The following is a 12,307-nucleotide window of genomic DNA, read 5'->3' as shown; positions in this document are numbered from 1 at the left end:
GACACACATAGAGAAGACGCATTTCTCATGTTGGCCTCGTTAGCGCAGTAGACAGAGCGTCAGTCTCATAATCAAATGTAGAAATCTGAAGGTCATGAGTTCGATCCTCAAACGGGGCATATTTTTTTTATTTTGAAAACGAATGACTCTATGAGCGGTTTGACGAAAGCACCACAAACACGCATAGAAAAGACCCATTTCTCATGTTGGCCTCGTTAGCGCAGTAGGCAGCGCGTCAGTCTCATAATCAAATGTAGAAATCTGAAGGTCGTGAGTTCGATCCTCACACGGGGCATATTTTTTTCTTTTGAAAACGTATGACTCTATGACCGGTTTGAAGAAAATACCACAAACACGCATAGAGAAGACACATTTCTCAGGTTGGCCTCGCTAGCGCAGTAGGCAGCGCGTCAGTCTCATAATCAAATGTAGAAATCTGAAGGTCGTGAGTTCGATCCTCACACGGGGCATATTTTATTCTTTTGAAAACGATTGACTCTATGACCGGTTTGACAAAAAAACACCACAAACACGCATAGAGAATACACTTTTCTCATGTTGGCCTCGTTAGCGCAGTAGGCAGCGCGTCAGTCTCATAATCGAATGTAGAAATCTGAAGGTCTTGAGTTCGATCCTCACGCGGGGCATATTTTTCTCTTTTGAAAACAAATGACTCTATGAGCGGTTTGACGAAAACACCACAAACACGCATAGAAAAGACGCATTTCTCATGTTGGCCTCGTTAGCGCAGTAGGCAGCGCGTCAGTCTCATAATCAAATGTAGAAATCTGAAGGTCGTGAGCTCGATCCTCACACGGGGCATATTTTTTCTTTTGAAAACGAAAGACTCTATGACCGGTTTGACGAAAACACCACAAACACGAATAGAAAAGGCACATTTCCCATGTAGGCGTCGTTAGCGCAATAGGCAGCGCGTCAGTCTCATAATCAAATCTAGAAATCTGAAGGTCGTGAGTTCGATCCTCACAAGGGGCACATTTTTTTTCTTTTGAAAACGAATGACTCTATGAGCGGTTTGACGAAAACACCACAAACACGCATAGAGAAGACACATTTTTCAGGTTGGCCTCGTTAGCGCAGTAGGCGGCGCGTCAATATCAGAATCGAATGTAGAAATCTGAATGTCGTGAGTTCGATCCTCAAACGGGGCATATTTTTTTTTTGAAAACGAATGACTCTATGACCGGTTTGACGAAAACACCACAAACACGCATAGAGAAGACACATTTCTTATGTTGGCCTTGTTAGCGCAGTAGGAAGCGCGTCAGTATCATAATCAAATCTAGAAATCTGAAGGTCGTGAGTTCGATCATCACACGGGGCACATTTTTTTTTTTCAAAACGAATGACTCTATGACCGGTTTGAAGAAAACACCACAGACACACATAGAGAAGACGCATTTCTCATGTTGGCCTCGTTAGCGCAGTAGACAGAGCGTCAGTCTCATAATCAAATGTAGAAATCTGAAGGTCATGAGTTCGATCTTCAAACGGGGCATATTTTTTTTATTTTGAAAACGAATGACTCTATGAGCGGTTTGACGAAAGCACCACAAACACGCATAGAAAAGACCCATTTCTCATGTTGGCCTCGTTAGCGCAGTAGGCAGCGCGTCAGTCTCATAATCAAATGTAGAAATCTGAAGGTCGTGAGTTCGATCCTCACACGGGGCATATTTTTTTCTTTTGAAAACGTATGACTCTATGACCGGTTTGAAGAAAATACCACAAACACGCATAGAAAAGACACATTTCTCAGGTTGGCCTCGCTAGCGCAGTAGGCAGCGCGTCAGTCTCATAATCAAATGTAGAAATCTGAAGGTCGTGAGTTCGATCCTCACACGGGGCATATTTTTTTTCTTTTGAAAACGAATGACTCTATGACCGGTTTGACGAAAACACCACAAACACGCATAGAGAAGACACATTTCTCATGTTAGCCTCGTTAGCGCAGTAGGCAGCGCGCCAGTCTCATAATCAAATGTAGAAATCTGAAGGTCATGAGTTCGATCCTCACACGGGGCATATTTTTTTTCTTTTGAAAACGAATGACTCTATGACCGGTTTGACAAAACACCACAAACACACATAGAGAAGACACATTTCTCATGTTGGCCTCATTAGCGCAGTAGGCGGCGCGTCAATATCATAATCGAATGTAGAAATCTGAATGTCGTGAGTTCGATCCTCAAACGGGGCATATTTTTTCTTTTGAAAACGAATGACTCTATGACCGGTTTGACAAAAACACCACAAACACACATAGAGAAGACACATTTTCCATGTAGGCGTCGTTAGCGCAATAGGCAGCGCGTCAGTCTTATAATCTGATTTAGAAATATGAAGGTCGTGATTTCGATCCTCACACAGGGCATATTTTTTTTCTTTTGAAAACGAATGTCTCTATGACCGGTTTGACGAAAACACCACAAACACGCATAGAGAAGACACATTTTTCAGGTTGGCCTCGTTAGCGCAGTAGGCAGCGCGTCAGTCTCATAATCAAATGTACAAATCTGAAGGTCGTGAGATCGATCCTCACACGGGTCATATTTTTTTCTTTTGAAAACGAAAGACTCTATGAACGGTTTGACGAAAACACCACAAACACGCATAGAAAAGGCACATTTCCCATGTAGGCGTCGTTAGCGCAATAGGCAGCGCGTCAGTCTCATAATGAAATCTAGAAATCTGAAGGTCGTAAGTTCAATCCTCAGACGGGGCATATTTTTTTCTTTTGAAAACGAATGACCCTATGACCGGTTTGACGAAAACACCACAAACACGCATAGAGAAGACACATTTCTCATGTTAGCCTCGTTAGCGCAGTAGGCAGCGCGTCAGTCTCATAATCTGATTTAGAAATACGAAGGTCGTGAGTTCGATCCTCACACAGGGCATATTTTTTTCTTTTGAAAACGAATGACTCTATGACCGGTTTGACAAAAAACACAACAAACACGCATAGAGAAGAGACTTTTCTCATGTTGGCCTCGTTAGCGCAGTAGGCAGCGCGTCAGTCTCATAATCAAATCTAGAAATCTGAAGGTAGTGAGTTCGATCCTCACACGGGGCATATTTTTTCTTTTGAAAACGAATGACTCTATGACCGGTTTGACAAAAACACCACAAACACACATAGAGAAGACACATTTTCCATGTAGGCGTCGTTAGCGCAATAGGCAGCGCGTCAGTCTCATAATCTGATTTAGAAATATGAAGGTCGTGATTTCGATCCTCACACAGGGCATATTTTTTTTCTTTTGAAAACGAATGACTCTATGACCGGTTTGACGAAAACACCACAAACACGCATAGAGAAGACACATTTTTCAGGTTGGCCTCGTTAGCGCAGTAGGCAGCGCGTCAGTCTCATAATCAAATGTACAAATCTGAAGGTCGTGAGATCGATCCTCACACGGGTCATATTTTTTTCTTTTGAAAACGAAAGACTCTATGAACGGTTTGACTAAAACGCCACAAACACGCATAGAAAAGGCACATTTCCCATGTAGGCGTCGTTAGCGCAATAGGCAGCGCGTCAGTCTCATAATGAAATCTAGAAATCTGAAGGTCGTGAGTTCGATCCTCACACGGGGTACATTTTTTTCTTTTGAAAACGAATGACTCTTTCAGCGGTTTGACAAAAAACACAACAAACACGCATAGAGAAGAGACTTTTCTCATGTTGGCCTCGTTAGCGCAGTAGGCAGCGCGTCAGTCTCATAATCAAATCTAGAAATCTGAAGGTAGTGAGTTCGATCATCACACGGGGCATATTTTTTCTTTTGAAAACGAATGGCTCTATGAGCGGTTTGACAAAAAACACAACTAACACGCATAGAGAAGACACTTTTCTCATGTTGGCCTCGTTAGCGCAGTAGGCAGCGCGTCAGTATCATAATCGAATGTAGAAATCTGAATGTCGTGAGTTCAATCCTCAGACGGGGCATATTTTTTTCTTTTGAAAACGAATGACTCTATGACCGGTTTGACGAAAACACCACAAACACGCATAGAGAAGACACATTTCTCATGTTAGCCTCGTTAGCGCAGTAGGCAGCGCGTCAGTCTCATAATCTGATTTAGAAATATGAAGGTCGTGAGTTCGATCCTCACACAGGGCATATTTTTTTCTTTTGAAAACGAATGACTCTATGACCGGTTTGACGAAAACACCACAAACACGCATAGAGAAGACACATTTTTCAGGTTGGCCTCGTTAGCGCAGTAGGCAGCGCGTCAATCTCATAATCAAATCTAGAAATCTGAAGGTCGTGAGTTTGATCCTCACACGGGGCACAATTTTTTTTCTTTTGAAAACGAATGACTCTATGAGCGGTTTGACAAAAAACACAACAAACACGCATAGAGAAGACACTTTTCTCATGTTGGCCTCGTTAGCGCAGTAGGCAGCGCGTCAGTATCATAATCGGATGTAGAAATCTGAATGTCGTGAGTTCGATCCTCAGACGGGGCATATTTTTTTCTTTTGAAAACGAATGACTCTATGACCGGTTTGACGAAAACACCACAAACACGCATAGAGAAGACACATTTCTCATGTTAGCCTCGTTAGCGCAGTAGGCAGCGCGTCAGTCTCATAATCGAATGTAGAAATCTGAAGGTCTTGAGTTCGATCCTCACGCGGGGCACAATTTTTTTTCTTTTGAAAACGAATGACTCTATGAGCGGTTTGACAAAAAACACAACAAACACGCATAGAGAAGACATTTTTCTCATGTTGGCCTTGTTAGCGCAGTAGGCAGCGAGTCAGTATCATAATCGGATGTAGAAATCTGAATGTCGTGAGTTCGATCCTCAGACGGGGCATATTTTTTTCTTTTGAAAACGAATGACTCTATGACCGGTTTGACGAAAACACCACAAACACGCATAGAGAAGACGCATTTCTCATGTTAGCCTCGTTAGCGCAGTAGGCAGCGCGTCAGTCTCATAATCGAATGTAGAAATCTGAAGGTCTTGAGTTCGATCCTCACGCGGGGCACATTTTTTTTTCTTTTGAAAACGAATGACTCTATGAGCGGTTTGACAAAAAACACAACAAACACGCATAGAGAAGACATTTTTCTCATGTTGGCCTTGTTAGCGCAGTAGGCAGCGCGTCAGTATCATGATCGCAGTAGGCGATCCTCAGACGGGGCATATTTTTTTCTTTTGAAAATGAATGACGAATATTTTTCTCTTTTGAAAACGAATGACTCTATGAGCGGTTTGACGAAAACACCACAAACACGCATAAAAAAGACGCATTTCTCATGTTGGCCTCGTTAGCGCAGTAGGCAGCGCGTCAGTCTCATAATCTAATTTAGAAATATGAAGGTCGTGAGTTCGATCCTCACACAGGGCATATTTTTTTCTTTTGAAAACGAAAGACTCTATGACCGGTTTGACGAAAACACCACAAACACGCATAGAGAAGGCACATTTCCCATTTAGGCGTCGTTAGCGCAATAGGCAGCGCGTCAGTCTCATAATCAAATCTAAAAATCTGAAGGTCGTGAGTTCGATCCTCACACGGGGCACAATTTTTTTTCTTTTGAAAACGAATGACTCTATGAGCGGTTTGACAAAAAACACAACAAACACGCATAGAGAAGACACTTTTCTCATGTTGGCCTCGTTAGCGCAGTAGGCAGCGCGTCAGTATCATAATCGGATGTAGAAATCTGAATGTCGTGAGTTCGATCCTCAGACGGGGCATATTTTTTTCTTTTGAAAACGAATGACTCTATGACCGGTTTGACGAAAACACCACAAACACGCATAGAGAAGACACATTTCTCATGTTAGCCTCGTTAGCGCAGTAGGCAGCGCGTCAGTCTCATAATCGAATGTAGAAATCTGAAGGTCTTGAGTTCGATCCTCACGCGGGGCACAATTTTTTTTCTTTTGAAAACGAATGACTCTATGAGCGGTTTGACAAAAAACACAACAAACACGCATAGAGAAGACATTTTTCTCATGTTGGCCTTGTTAGCGCAGTAGGCAGCGCGTCAGTATCATAATCGGATGTAGAAATCTGAATGTCGTGAGTTCGATCCTCAGACGGGGCATATTTTTTTCTTTTGAAAACGAATGACTCTATGACCGGTTTGACGAAAACACCACAAACACGCATAGAGAAGATGCATTTCTCATGTTAGCCTCGTTAGCGCAGTAGGCAGCGCGTCAGTCTCATAATCGAATGTAGAAATCTGAAGGTCTTGAGTTCGATCCTCACGCGGGGCACATTTTTTTTTCTTTTGAAAACGAATGACTCTATGAGCGGTTTGACAAAAAACACAACAAACACGCATAGAGAAGACATTTTTCTCATGTTGGCCTTGTTAGCGCAGTAGGCAGCGCGTCAGTATCATGATCGCAGTAGGCGATCCTCAGACGGGGCATATTTTTTTCTTTTGAAAATGAATGACGAATATTTTTCTCTTTTGAAAACGAATGACTCTATGAGCGGTTTGACGAAAACACCACAAACACGCATAAAAAAGACGCATTTCTCATGTTGGCCTCGTTAGCGCAGTAGGCAGCGCGTCAGTCTCATAATCAAATGTAGAAATCTTAATGTCGTGAGCTCAATCCTCAGACGGGGCATATGTTTTTCTTTTGAAAACGAAAGACTCTATGACCGGTTTGACTAAAACACCACAAACACGAATAGAAAAGGCACATTTCCCATGTAGGCGTCGTTAGCGCAATAGGCAGCGCGTCAGTCTCATAATCAAATCTAAAAATCTGAAGGTCGTGAGTTCGATCCTCACACGGGGCACAATTTTTTTTCTTTTGAAAACGAATGACTCTATGAGCGGTTTGACAAAAAACACAACAAACACACATAGAGAAGACACATTTTCCATGTAGGCGTCGTTAGCGCAATAGGCAGCGCGTCAGTCTTATAATCTGATTTAGAAATATGAAGGTCGTGATTTCGATCCTCACACAGGGCATATTTTTTTTCTTTTGAAAACGAATGTCTCTATGACCGGTTTGACGAAAACACCACAAACACGCATAGAGAAGACACATTTTTCAGGTTGGCCTCGTTAGCGCAGTAGGCAGCGCGTCAGTCTCATAATCAAATGTACAAATCTGAAGGTCGTGAGATCGATCCTCACACGGGTCATATTTTTTTCTTTTGAAAACGAAAGACTCTATGAACGGTTTGACGAAAACACCACAAACACGCATAGAAAAGGCACATTTCCCATGTAGGCGTCGTTAGCGCAATAGGCAGCGCGTCAGTCTCATAATCGGATGTAGAAATCTGAATGTCGTGAGTTCGATCCTCAGACGGGGCATATTTTTTTCTTTTGAAAACGAATGACTCTATGACCGGTTTGACGAAAACACCACAAACACGCATAGAGAAGACACATTTCTCATGTTAGCCTCGTTAGCGCAGTAGGCAGCGCGTCAGTCTCATAATCGAATGTAGAAATCTGAAGGTCTTGAGTTCGATCCTCACGCGGGGCACAATTTTTTTTCTTTTGAAAACGAATGACTCTATGAGCGGTTTGACAAAAAACACAACAAACACGCATAGAGAAGACATTTTTCTCATGTTGGCCTTGTTAGCGCAGTAGGCAGCGCGTCAGTATCATAATCGGATGTAGAAATCTGAATGTCGTGAGTTCGATCCTCAGACGGGGCATATTTTTTTCTTTTGAAAACGAATGACTCTATGACCGGTTTGACGAAAACACCACAAACACGCATAGAGAAGATGCATTTCTCATGTTAGCCTCGTTAGCGCAGTAGGCAGCGCGTCAGTCTCATAATCGAATGTAGAAATCTGAAGGTCTTGAGTTCGATCCTCACGCGGGGCACATTTTTTTTTCTTTTGAAAACGAATGACTCTATGAGCGGTTTGACAAAAAACACAACAAACACGCATAGAGAAGACATTTTTCTCATGTTGGCCTTGTTAGCGCAGTAGGCAGCGCGTCAGTATCATGATCGCAGTAGGCGATCCTCAGACGGGGCATATTTTTTTCTTTTGAAAATGAATGACGAATATTTTTCTCTTTTGAAAACGAATGACTCTATGAGCGGTTTGACGAAAACACCACAAACACGCATAAAAAAGACGCATTTCTCATGTTGGCCTCGTTAGCGCAGTAGGCAGCGCGTCAGTCTCATAATCAAATGTAGAAATCTTAATGTCGTGAGCTCAATCCTCAGACGGGGCATATGTTTTTCTTTTGAAAACGAAAGACTCTATGACCGGTTTGACGAAAACACCACAAACACGAATAGAAAAGGCACATTTCCCATGTAGGCGTCGTTAGCGCAATAGGCAGCGCGTCAGTCTCATAATCAAATCTAAAAATCTGAAGGTCGTGAGTTCGATCCTCACACGGGGCACAATTTTTTTTCTTTTGAAAACGAATGACTCTATGAGCGGTTTGACAAAAAACACAACAAACACACATAGAGAAGACACATTTTCCATGTAGGCGTCGTTAGCGCAATAGGCAGCGCGTCAGTCTTATAATCTGATTTAGAAATATGAAGGTCGTGATTTCGATCCTCACACAGGGCATATTTTTTTTCTTTTGAAAACGAATGTCTCTATGACCGGTTTGACGAAAACACCACAAACACGCATAGAGAAGACACATTTTTCAGGTTGGCCTCGTTAGCGCAGTAGGCAGCGCGTCAGTCTCATAATCAAATGTACAAATCTGAAGGTCGTGAGATCGATCCTCACACGGGTCATATTTTTTTCTTTTGAAAACGAAAGACTCTATGAACGGTTTGACGAAAACACCACAAACACGCATAGAAAAGGCACATTTCCCATGTAGGCGTCGTTAGCGCAATAGGCAGCGCGTCAGTCTCATAATGAAATCTAGAAATCTGAAGGTCGTGAGTTCAATCCTCAGACGGGGCATATTTTTTTCTTTTGAAAACGAATGACCCTATGACCGGTTTGACGAAAACACCACAAACACGCATAGAGAAGACACATTTCTCATGTTAGCCTCGTTAGCGCAGTAGGCAGCGCGTCAGTCTCATAATCTGATTTAGAAATATGAAGGTCGTGAGTTCGATCCTCACACAGGGCATATTTTTTTCTTTTGAAAACGAATGACTCTATGACCGGTTTGACAAAAAACACAACAAACACGCATAGAGAAGAGACTTTTCTCATGTTGGCCTCGTTAGCGCAGTAGGCAGCGCGTCAGTCTCATAATCAAATCTAGAAATCTGAAGGTAGTGAGTTCGATCCTCACACGGGGCATATTTTTTCTTTTGAAAACGAATGACTCTATGACCGGTTTGACAAAAACACCACAAACACACATAGAAAAGACACATTTTCCATGTAGGCGTCGTTAGCGCAATAGGCAGCGCGTCAGTCTCATAATCTGATTTAGAAATATGAAGGTCGTGATTTCGATCCTCACACAGGGCATATTTTTTTTCTTTTGAAAAGGAATGACTCTATGACCGGTTTGACGAAATCACCACAAACACGCATAGAGAAGACACATTTTTCAGGTTGGCCTCGTTAGCGCAGTAGGCAGCGCGTCAGTCTCATAATCAAATGTACAAATCTGAAGGTCGTGAGATCGATCCTCACACGGGTCATATTTTTTTCTTTTGAAAACGAAAGACTCTATGAACGGTTTGACGAAAACACCACAAACACGCATAGAAAAGGCACATTTCCCATGTAGGCGTCGTTAGCGCAATAGGCAGCGCGTCAGTCTCATAATGAAATCTAGAAATCTGAAGGTCGTGAGTTCGATCCTCACACGGGGTACATTTTTTTCTTTTGAAAACGAATGACTCTTTCAGCGGTTTGACAAAAAACACAACAAACACGCATAGAGAAGAGACTTTTCTCATGTTGGCCTCGTTAGCGCAGTAGGCAGCGCGTCAGTCTCATAATCAAATCTAGAAATCTGAAGGTAGTGAGTTCGATCATCACACGGGGCATATTTTTTCTTTTGAAAACGAATGGCTCTATGAGCGGTTTGACAAAAAACACAACTAACACGCATAGAGAAGACACTTTTCTCATGTTGGCCTCGTTAGCGCAGTAGGCAGCGCGTCAGTATCATAATCGAATGTAGAAATCTGAATGTCGTGAGTTCAATCCTCAGACGGGGCATATTTTTTTCTTTTGAAAACGAATGACTCTATGACCGGTTTGACGAAAACACCACAAACACGCATAGAGAAGACACATTTCTCATGTTAGCCTCGTTAGCGCAGTAGGCAGCGCGTCAGTCTCATAATCTGATTTAGAAATATGAAGGTCGTGAGTTCGATCCTCACACAGGGCATATTTTTTTCTTTTGAAAACGAATGACTCTATGACCGGTTTGACGAAAACACCACAAACACGCATAGAGAAGACACATTTTTCAGGTTGGCCTCGTTAGCGCAGTAGGCAGCGCGTCAATCTCATAATCAAATCTAGAAATCTGAAGGTCGTGAGTTTGATCCTCACACGGGGCACAATTTTTTTTCTTTTGAAAACGAATGACTCTATGAGCGGTTTGACAAAAAACACAACAAACACGCATAGAGAAGACACTTTTCTCATGTTGGCCTCGTTAGCGCAGTAGGCAGCGCGTCAGTATCATAATCGGATGTAGAAATCTGAATGTCGTGAGTTCGATCCCCAGACGGGGCATATTTTTTTCTTTTGAAAACGAATGACTCTATGACCGGTTTGACGAAAACACCACAAACACGCATAGAGAAGACACATTTCTCATGTTAGCCTCGTTAGCGCAGTAGGCAGCGCGTCAGTCTCATAATCGAATGTAGAAATCTGAAGGTCTTGAGTTCGATCCTCACGCGGGGCACAATTTTTTTTCTTTTGAAAACGAATGACTCTATGAGCGGTTTGACAAAAAACACAACAAACACGCATAGAGAAGACATTTTTCTCATGTTGGCCTTGTTAGCGCAGTAGGCAGCGAGTCAGTATCATAATCGGATGTAGAAATCTGAATGTCGTAAGTTCGATCCTCAGACGGGGCATATTTTTTTCTTTTGAAAACGAATGACTCTATGACCGGTTTGACGAAAACACCACAAACACGCATAGAGAAGACGCATTTCTCATGTTAGCCTCGTTAGCGCAGTAGGCAGCGCGTCAGTCTCATAATCGAATGTAGAAATCTGAAGGTCTTGAGTTCGATCCTCACGCGGGGCACATTTTTTTTTCTTTTGAAAACGAATGACTCTATGAGCGGTTTGACAAAAAACACAACAAACACGCATCGAGAAGACATTTTTCTCATGTTGGCCTTGTTAGCGCAGTAGGCAGCGCGTCAGTATCATGATCGCAGTAGGCGATCCTCAGACGGGGCATATTTTTTTCTTTTGAAAATGAATGACGAATATTTTTCTCTTTTGAAAACGAATGACTCTATGAGCGGTTTGACGAAAACACCACAAACACGCATAAAAAAGACGCATTTCTCATGTTGGCCTCGTTAGCGCAGTAGGCAGCGCGTCAGTCTCATAATCTGATTTAGAAATATGAAGGTCGTGAGTTCGATCCTCACACAGGGCATATTTTTTTCTTTTGAAAACAAAAGACTCTATGACCGGTTTGACGAAAACACCACAAACACGCATAGAGAAGGCACATTTCCCATTTAGGCGTCGTTAGCGCAATAGGCAGCGCGTCAGTCTCATAATCAAATCTAAAAATCTGAAGGTCGTGAGTTCGATCCTCACACGGGGCACAATTTTTTTTCTTTTGAAAACGAATGACTCTATGAGCGGTTTGACAAAAAACACAACAAACACGCATAGAGAAGACACTTTTCTCATGTTGGCCTCGTTAGCGCAGTAGGCAGCGCGTCAGTATCATAATCGGATGTAGAAATCTGAATGTCGTGAGTTCGATCCTCAGACGGGGCATATTTTTTTCTTTTGAAAACGAATGACTCTATGACCGGTTTGACGAAAACACCACAAACACGCATAGAGAAGACACATTTCTCATGTTAGCCTCGTTAGCGCAGTAGGCAGCGCGTCAGTCTCATAATCGAATGTAGAAATCTGAAGGTCTTGAGTTCGATCCTCACGCGGGGCACAATTTTTTTTCTTTTGAAAACGAATGACTCTATGAGCGGTTTGACAAAAAAGACAACAAACACGCATAGAGAAGACATTTTTCTCATGTTGGCCTTGTTAGCGCAGTAGGCAGCGCGTCAGTATCATAATCGGATGTAGAAATCTGAATGTCGTGAGTTCGATTCTCAGACGGGGCATATTTTTTTCTTTTGAAAAC

General features: G+C 42.5%; 2 non-coding genes across 2 annotated transcripts; both read left to right on the top strand.

The window, feature by feature from the left end:
* Positions 1-209: 209 nt before the first annotated feature.
* On the top strand, positions 210-295 carry Trnam-cau. The gene is given in 2 exon segments: positions 210-246; positions 260-295. It is a non-coding gene; the product is annotated as a tRNA-Met (tRNA).
* Positions 296-1,609: 1,314 nt separating this feature from the next.
* Trnam-cau lies at positions 1,610-1,695 on the top strand. The gene is given in 2 exon segments: positions 1,610-1,646; positions 1,660-1,695. It is a non-coding gene; the product is annotated as a tRNA-Met (tRNA).
* The last annotated feature ends 10,612 nt before the right edge of the window (positions 1,696-12,307 follow it).

This window comes from Nematostella vectensis, chromosome 9, assembly GCF_932526225.1.
Source record: "Nematostella vectensis chromosome 9, jaNemVect1.1, whole genome shotgun sequence".
Taxonomy (NCBI): Eukaryota; Metazoa; Cnidaria; class Anthozoa; order Actiniaria; family Edwardsiidae; genus Nematostella; species Nematostella vectensis.
The sequence above is the reverse complement of the archived record's forward strand: the minus strand, read 5'-3'. Positions and strand labels throughout refer to the sequence as shown.